The sequence below is a fragment of the Arachis ipaensis genome, chromosome B10 (assembly GCF_059453495.1).
Source record: "Arachis ipaensis isolate K30076 ecotype BB chromosome B10, ASM5945349v1, whole genome shotgun sequence".
In the NCBI taxonomy this organism is placed as follows: Eukaryota; Viridiplantae; Streptophyta; class Magnoliopsida; order Fabales; family Fabaceae; genus Arachis; species Arachis ipaensis.
Genome location: NC_142435.1, coordinates 42,317,383 through 42,326,806, shown reverse-complemented (window position 1 = coordinate 42,326,806; position 9,424 = coordinate 42,317,383). Strand labels below are relative to the sequence as shown.

At 41.7% G+C, this 9,424-nt stretch overlaps 1 non-coding gene across 1 annotated transcript; it reads right to left on the bottom strand.

The window, feature by feature from the left end:
- Positions 1–1,238: 1,238 nt before the first annotated feature.
- On the bottom strand, positions 1,239–1,342 carry LOC148579829 (small nucleolar RNA R71). Its single transcript, XR_015898995.1, has one exon. It is a non-coding gene; the product is annotated as a small nucleolar RNA R71 (small nucleolar RNA).
- Positions 1,343–9,424: the final 8,082 nt, after the last annotated feature.

Sequence of the window (9,424 nt, the reverse complement as noted above, 5' to 3'; positions counted from 1 at the left end):
AAGCCCAATGAACTCCCCATCTCTGATCTTACCCATTCTCTTTAATTTCTGCCATTTACTTTTATGAGCAAATCCCCCATTCCCATTTACAATTCTGCAATTTACTTTCAGTCATTTGCTTCCAGTCCTTTAATTCTAGCATTTACTTTTCTATTATTTACATTCACGCCATTTTATTTTCTGCAACTCTCAACCCAAATTCTGGATTCGCTCAACTAGAACATTCTTCTAATTAAAGTTGCTTGATCAATCAATCCCTGTGGGATTCGACCTCACTCTATTGTGAGTTTTTACTTGACGACAAATTCGGTACACTTGCCGAAGGGAGATTTGTTGCGAGACAAGTTTTTCCCACATCAAGTTTATGGCGCCGTTGCCGGGGATTAATTGTGCATCAACAATGATTAAATTGGAAGATCACTAGATTGAGCATTTTTATTTTGTGAATTTCATTTTTTGTTTGAGTGATTTACTATTTGTTTTAGTTAAACTTCTTCCCTTCCCCTCTACTCTTTTGTTCTCCTTTGTTATTTTCAATTCTGTTTGCTAACCCACTAACTGTTTGATATATTGCATCACCCATAACTAACAGTAATTCTGACACAAATACTTTCTGCACCTATCTTTTCTTGCTTGCACTTGATGGTTGTATGACAGGGAGAAGAAGCGGGGCTTCAACTTCCTTCGATTCTGAACCGGAGAGGACCTTCCTTAGATTAAGGAGGGAGGCAAGAGGAAAGAAAGTGGTTGGTGCTGAGGATGAAGAGGAATTCTTTGAAACAAACATGGAAGACAACATGGAAAACCATCATGAAGAAGAAGGTCACAACCATGGGGGAGGAGGTAGAGCAAATCATGCTGGGGAGGATAGAAGAGTTTTGGGCTCTTACATCAATCCAAACCCAGGCAATTGTGGAAGTAGCATCCAAAAGCCAACAATCCATGCCAACAACTTCGAACTTAAACCACAGCTCATCACCCTTGTTCAGAACAACTGTTCGTTTGGAGGAAGTGTTTAAGAAGACCCCAATCAACATTTAACCACCTTCCTGAGAATATGTGACACAGTGAAGTCTAATGGTGTTCATCCTGACGCCTATAGACTACTCTTATTTCCATTCTCACTCAGGGACAAGGCAGCCAAATGGCTGGAATCTTTCCCAAGGGAAAGCTTGATAACTTGGGAAGACGTGGTGAACAAATTCTTAGCAAGATTTTACCCTCCTCAACGAATCAATAGGCTGAGAGCTGAGGTCCAAAATTTCAGGCAACAAGATGGTGAGACTCTATATGAAGCATGGGAGAGGTTCAAGGACTTAACAAGGAGGTGTCCGCCTGACATGTTCAACGAATGGGTGCAGCTGCACATTTTCTATGAAGGGCTCTCTTATGAGTCAAAGAAGGCCGTAGACCATTCATCTGGAGGATCTTTGAACAAGAAGAAGACCATTGAGGAAGCCATAGATGTTATTGAAACAGTAGCAGAGAACGACTACTTCTATGCTTTCGAAAGAGGGAACACAAGAGGAGTAATGGAGCTAAACAATGTAGATGCTCTGTTGGCCCAAAACAAGCTCATTACCCAGCAGCTGGCTGACCTCACTAAGAAGATGGAGATGAACCATGTAGCAGCAATCTCCACTTCATCAACAATCCAAGAAGGAGTGAATGAAGAAGCAGAGGGGAGTCAGGAGCAAGCCAACTACATTGGGAATTCACCAAGGAAAAACTATGATCCATACTCCAAGACCTACAACCCTGGATGGAGAAACCACCCAAACTTTGGGTGGGGAAGTGAGCAAGATCAAAACCAAGACCAGAGACGTTACAACTCCAACAACAATGCAGCTCACCAGCAATTCACACAGAGGACGTCTCAACACCCCCACAACAACACTTCTTCATATGCTTATCAAAACCAAAATAGCACATCTGCTCCGAATCACCCATCAATTGATGACAAGCTCTCTAAGATTGAAGCCTTAATTGAAGGAATATGCCAAGAGTTCAAGAAAATAAGGTGTTCAAAGAGGAAGTGCGAGCCAATATTAAGAACCAGGGAGAGACCATTAGGAAGCTGGAATTCCAGGTGGGATATTTAGCTGAGAAGATTCCCAAACCTACCGATAGCTTCCCAAGTGACACGGAGAAAAACCCCAAGGGAGAAGCAAAGAAAGTAAGATGGGAAGATTGCAAAATGGTCACTACAAGTGATCAAGAGACTGAAGACAAGCAAGGTAAATTTTGCAAACAACCTGAAGACAACTCAACAAAGGAGGAGGATAGAGATCACCAAGAACCAGAAATCTCACAACAAGAGTTGCTGAAGCTCTATGCTCCCTTCCCTCAACTGCTCAATGGTGCTGTGGGAAAGAGGATATACTCAAGGTTCCTAGACTTGTTTGCATCTCTGCATGTAAATATACCATTCATCAAGGCGATTCAACAAATGCCTGCATTCATCAAGTATATTAAGGAACTTCTTCCCAGAAAAAGCTCACTCAAAGGAGGCCAGACTATAGTGATGAACAAGGAATGTAGTGCCCTTATTCAACCTGAGTTGCCTACAAAAAGAAGAGACCCAGGGAGTTTTCACATCCCTTGTGCCATAGGTGAAACTATGTTTGATAGAGCACTATGTGATTTGGGGGCCAGCATCAACTTACTGCCTTTATCCCTGGTGAAGAGGCTGCAGATCAATGAGATAATGCCCACAGATGTAATCATCAGACTGGCTGACAAAACTCAAAAGCAAGCAATAGGAGTGGTGGAAAATGTGTTGCTAAAGGTTGGAAAGTACTTTCTCCCAACAGACTTTGTCATCCTAGACATGGAAGAGAATCACGCTCACCCAATCATATTGGGAAGACCATTCCTAGCTACGGCCAGAGCACTTATCGATGTAGAGAAAGGGGATCTAATATTGAGAATCCATGATGAACGACTCAGCTTCAATGTCTTCAAACTCTCACAAGAAACAGATCAAGAGGACAAGGAACTAAGCACAAACGATAAAGAGACACTGAAGGAGGAGACAAGCACTGAAGCACAGCAAGTTCATTCTGAAACCCCCTCAATTGATAAACAAGGAAAACAGCAATTGCCACAGCTCAAGAAAAAGTTGGAGGAACCTAAACCTCTAGAGGCAGGTGAAGACAGCATCACAACTCCTTGGAAAAAAGAGGTCACCAAGGGGAAGGCAACCTCAAAAGAAACAAAGAAGAAGGTACCAAGGAAATGGAAGAACAAGAAGATCCCTACGGAAGACTTCTCTCCAGGGGATAAAGTTGTCTCAGCTTACTTCCCAGATATTCCTCCTAATCTCCCTACTGTACCATCTCAGTTACCTAAGGTCTTCACTATCAACAGAGTTCTTTCCCTGGAACATGTGGAGATCATTGATCCAACCAATGGATACAAGTCCACAGCAAGAGGGGAGGACTTTAAGCACTACCAACCACCCTGATGAAGGAAAAACGTCAAGCTAGTGACGCTAAAGAAGCGCTTCATGGGAGGCAACCCATGTTTTATATGTTTTTAAAATAACGAATAAATCAATGTTTATGAATTTCAACCCAAACTTGACAAACATTTGGTGGAATCTTTATCATGCAGTATATAGTGAAGAACAAGTTTGGTGTTCAAAGCAAACCAAGATGCATGCTAGTCTTGGGAGCTTTGAACAAAACTTTTCATCACATTGCTTCAAACTAAGTTTGGTGTCACCCCATGGTGCCACCAAAATGCATATAAGGACTCACCAATAGTTAGTTAGTTAGTTGGAATTCATAAATAAACAATCAAATCCTTTCTTCCCGTTTATTCTAGCCATAGAGTTTGATTTTGATGATATTAATGTCCTTATTTTAAATCTTTATAGGAAAGGAAAATAAGCATGAAAAGGGGATTGATTGGACAATTAAATGGGGGAGATTTCGCCACTTAATGAAGAGCACTACACACATGTCCCAAGAGGGAACGCATGGGGAAACGCTGCCATGCAACATTGGAGAAAGAAAACCCTTGAAGACCGAACCAATCACTCTCATTAAGTGATGATCCTTGTCTTTCCTTCATACACAACCCCAACCGTCCATCAAGCAATAATCCTTGCAATCCACACCTTCCATCCACTCATGATTCCCCTATATAAGTGAACTCTAGTGCATGCTCATTCCTCACATTCAAATTCCCACTTCCACACTTCATACTTTCGGCTTGCTCAACCCCTTCATCACACTCTATCATAGCCAACCTATCCCTCATCTCTCCGTATCTTCCAACCTCCACTTCAAAACAGCAACTCATTTCATGGCATCATCAAGCTCAAAGAGGCACAAGAGGAAGGAACCCATGGAGAGTGTTCCTTTCGATGAGAAGAGATTCAAAACTGCCTTTCATGAACGTGAATTCGAACAGATAAGGGCGAGAAAGATACTGCCAGAGTTAATCTTCCAAATCAATGCAGATGAGTCACCACAAATTCTGGAGAAAGTCGAACAGAGGGGGTGGCAATTGCTCACAAGTTCAGAGGGAAAGATCAACGGAAACCTCATCAAAGAATTTTATGCGAATGTAGTAAGAGAGGATAAAACCAAGGCCCCAACCTTCAAAAGTTACGTAAGAGGAAAAGAGGTGGACTTCAGCCCAAATGCCATAACAAGAGTTTTTCACCTGAAATCACCTCGTTTTGATGAGGAAAGTTATCAAGCAAGGATAAGTAGAAGCCCTGATAATAATGAGCTCTCAAAGATAGCGACAGACATCTGTGTTATAGCAGCTGACTGGGAGAGGTACACAGATGGGAGACTAAGGTTCATAAAGAGAGGAGACCTGAGCCCTGAAGCCAAGGGGTGGTTTGAACTTGTGAGGAGGTCCATTCTACCAGCTGCAAATAATTCAGAGGTAAACATCAATCGGGCTACTATGGTGCATTGCTTGATACAAGGTGGGGAAATCAACGTGAATGAGCTCATCGCCGAGGGGATTCAAGATTCGGCTGAGAAGGTTGATTCAGGTGCCAGGCTTTGGTACCCCAGCACCATTCTCCGCTTATGCAACAAGGCCAAGGTAGTATTTGAGGACAGCAACCCAGACTGGGTGAACCCAGGGAGGGCAGTTACACTCGAATGATTGGTTTATACTACACCTGCTCAGCAACAAAGAAGGCCACGAATAGGGAAACCAAAAGCAAAAGAAAAAGTTCACTAAGAGGAACATCATCAGGAAGAATACCAGCAAGAAGAGCATCATGACCCAGACGACTTGAATATGACTTACCTTCTAAGAGCCATTGAAGATTTGGGACAGAGGCATATGGAAGGACAAGAGCAAATACTGAACCTTCAAACCAACTGGCTGAGCCAACAGGAAGCATGGCAAAAACAACAAATGGAGCAGCAGCAGGAACACTACTCCAGGCTCACTCAAGCCATCAACCAAGTGAACGAGAGGCAAGAGCTCCAAGAGAAGCACTTGCAAGAACTTAACCAGCGGCAGATAGCCCAAATGAAAACTTTCAATGAGTTCAGTGTACTCAATGAAGGAAGGCAACTACATAGGGAAGAGTTCTATGTGAACACTCAAGCCAAGTTGAACTACATGACTAGTAACATGCATCAGCTACACTATGCCATCCCTACATATGATGAGGTCCAAAAAGATTTTGTAGAACAAGAAAAGAGGAAGGTAAAACAGCAAAAGGAGACACTCAAGAAGAAGATGGAAGATGGTGGTTTCTGGAAGAAGCTGCTTGGAAAAGGCAAAGGAAGTGGGAGCACAAGCACTCAAGAGAGACACAATGAGGACAAGCAAGGAGGGGAGCATGGGCATCCACATGAATGAAAGGTGGTGGAGTTCTTTTTAGCCCATCGTTTTCTATGCTTTAAATAAGGAAGATCTTGTATGAAATAGAACATGCTTCCATGAACCTTTTCAATTCTGCATTTTAAAGCTCTTATTGCTTAGGTCCATGATTTCTAGTTTAAATGTCACTGCATCTTTCCCTTATTTACCTGTAAGCTTGTCCATTTTAAATTTAATGAAGAGAGAATGATTGTTTTTAAAAGACCAGAGTGGAGTTCATATTGTGGAAGTACATTCATGAATCTTTGGGGTAGTCATAAGTTAGCTAAGTTGGTTCAACCACAAGGTTAGGAGGACAACTATCTATCCTGAATACTTGACTTTGGATATACCCATGAGACTGAGTATATGACAAGATCCTAATAAGAGAAAAAGGGAAAGAATAATGGAAGTGTAAAACAAAAGAAAAAGAGTAAGCAAAAAGGCTAGGCACCAATGGTTTGGACCTTGAGACAAGTGTCTGTGGTGCTCCTGTGTGAGGGATCTACTTGGATGAATAAGCTCTCAGGGGTGCTTTATCACTTGGTAACTTGGGTTAACTAACCCGGGATTATCAGCTGAAAATCCACTATCAAGAGTAACCCTCACTACAGAGCATTTAGTAACCCAAAGAGGTGCTAGACACCAATGTCTCAAGAAAAGAAAATAAACAAACTATATGCCTGTGGTGTGTATGTATGGGGGAGAGACTTGAGGGAGTAAGTCCTTAGGGGTGCTTCAACACCTAGCACCTTGAACCAACTGGTTCGGGAGTGTTGGCTGAAAGCTTATCTTAAAGAGTTGCCCCCTTACAGAGCACTTAGCCTAAATAACACAAATAACCCTTGAAATAATAATAAAAGGATCAATGAATAAAAGTCTCATGGGATATAAACAAAGTAAGTGTTTAGGGACATGATAAAGGTCTGAAAGCCAGTAATGGAATGAACCTAAGTTGCTATGCATGAAACCACCATAAAATCAGTAACATGACTTCCACAAGAATGACTCATTCCTCTGGATATTCCATTCATCATTCTCTTGTTCCAGTACTTGCTTAGGGACAAGCAAGCTTTAAGTTTGGTGTTGTGATGCCAGGGCATCTTGGCCAGTTTCACTGACCTTTTCTTTACTGTTTTTAGGTTAGTTTCATGCATTTCCTTAGGAAATAAGCTAGTTTTGGGTAGATATTCACTTACACCTTGACTCAAGCATACATTGTGCATTTTACATTATTTCATGAGGATTTTGCATAAGTTTAGTGACAAATTGTATGTTGTATTGCCCATGACTTGGACTAGAACTTTGATACACTCTATTGCTTGATTTCAGGACCAAAGGAAGCAAGGAAAGGGAGGAAACTTGCAAGGTTAATGAGAAGAGTGATTGCCAATGACACTCTCATAGCCATCATTGCCCACGTTAAGAGTCACGTTAACTAAGTTAACGTGAACTCTAACGTGGAAAAGGGAAGTTGAGCCAACGTTAGTGACACTTAACATTGTCACTAACGTTGGCAAACACTCATGAGTGGCCACGTTAGAGCCCACGTTAACCTAGTTAACGTGGCCTTTAACGTTAAAGGGGGAAGAGAAGCCAACGTTAGTGACATTCAACATTGTCACTAACGTTGGCCTAAGGATACAACACACCACATTAACTCCCACGTTAACTTGGTTAACGTGGGAGCTAACGTAAGAAGTGAGAGTTGTCGCCAACGTTAGTGACACTCAACATTGTCACTAACGTTGGAAGCAACCACACAACCCCCCCAAGGAGCCACGTTAACTTCCACGTTAACTTAGTTAACGTGGAAGCTAACGATGAGGAATGAATGATGAGCCAACGTTAGTGACACTCAACATTGTCACTAACGTTGGGATGGCTAAGAATGGCCACGTTAGAAGCCACGTTAACCTAGTTAACGTGGACTCTAACATGAGATCTAGGGGCACATTGGAACGTTAGTGACAATGTTGAGTGTCACTAACGTTCTCGAAGGTTGGCAAGGCCACGTTAGAAGCCACGTTAACCTAGTTAACGTGGGCTTTAACGTGAAGCAAAAGGGGCACACTGGAACGTTAGTGACAATGTTGAGTGTCACTAACGTTCTCAAAGGTTGGCAAGGCCACGTTAGAAGCCACGTTAACCTAGTTAACGTGGGGTCTAACGTGAGGCAAAGGGGTACATTGGAACGTTAGTGAAAATGTTAAGTGTCACTAACGTTCTCAAACTTATGCTTTCACTAAATGTTAACACCCCTAACGCCCTGAGCTGAAGTCTCTGCCCACTTAGCACTTTCTCTCTGCAAGTAAAGCCAAGCCCAAATAAAGAAAAGAACTGCTTCAAACTCAAGATCCAAAGGCCCAAGACTTGAAGAGCAAACTAGAAGCTGAGAAGAGTAGTATATATAGGAGTAGCTTTGAATTGTAAAGGAGTTCTGGAGGCTTGAAAAAGAGAACTACTCTCTGTATTTTACTTTCTCTGCATTTTTCTAGTTTTATGATGTATTCTCCATCTTTGTTTTCATTTTCAAGAGCTATGAACAATTAAACCCCTTTCATTGGGTTAGGGAGCTCTGTTGTAATTTGATGGATCAATACTAATTTTCATTGTTCTTCTTCTATCTTTTCTCTTGATTTTACTTGAAAGCTTTCGATCTTCATCCAATTGAGTAGTTATCTTGGAAGAGAAGCTATTCAAACTTGGATCTCTTTTGAACCTTGAAAGAGGAATGAAGAGATCAAGCTAGAAATGCTTTCTCATGCTGGACCAAATTGGGTTTGGATGGGTATGTGACTATAACCCTCTCAATACTTGATTTGGGAAATGCATGTGGTATAATCAGTGACCATACTTCATCTCTTCTCATGAGCAATTGACCAAGGAATTGGCTATTGATCAAGATTTGAGAGATTGAATTGCAAGAAATTGTAATTCAATCACTTAAGATTGCCAAGGAGATCAATGAGTGCATTGATTGAGGAAGAGATGAAAATGAACTTGATCCGGAGAATTGCAACATCTCCTAAGCCCAACGAACTCCCCATCTTTGATCTTACCCATTCTCTTTAATTTCTGCCATTTACTTTTATGAGCAAATCCCCCATTTCCATTTACAATTCTGCAATTTACTTTCAGTCATTTGCTTCCAGTCCTTTAAATCTAGCATTTGCTTTTCTGTTATTTACATTCACGCCATTTTATTTTCTGCAACTCTCAACCCAAATTCTGGATTCGCTCAACTAGAACATTATTCTAATTAAAGTTGCTTGATCAATCAATCCCTGTGGGATTCGACCTCACTCTATTGTGAGTTTTTACTTGACGACAAATTCGGTACACTTGCCGAAGGGAGATTTATTGCGAGACAAGTTTTCCCCGCATCAGACACAGAGTGTTTGCAGGTGTTTGAGACCCTGAAAGCTAAGCTGGTCACAGCACCAGTCATCTCTGCACCAAACTGGACATTACCATTCGAACTAATGTGTGATGCCAATGACCGTGCCATTGGTGCAGTGTTGGGACAGAGGCATAACAAGCTTCTGCACGTCATTTACTATGCTAGCCGTGTTTTAAA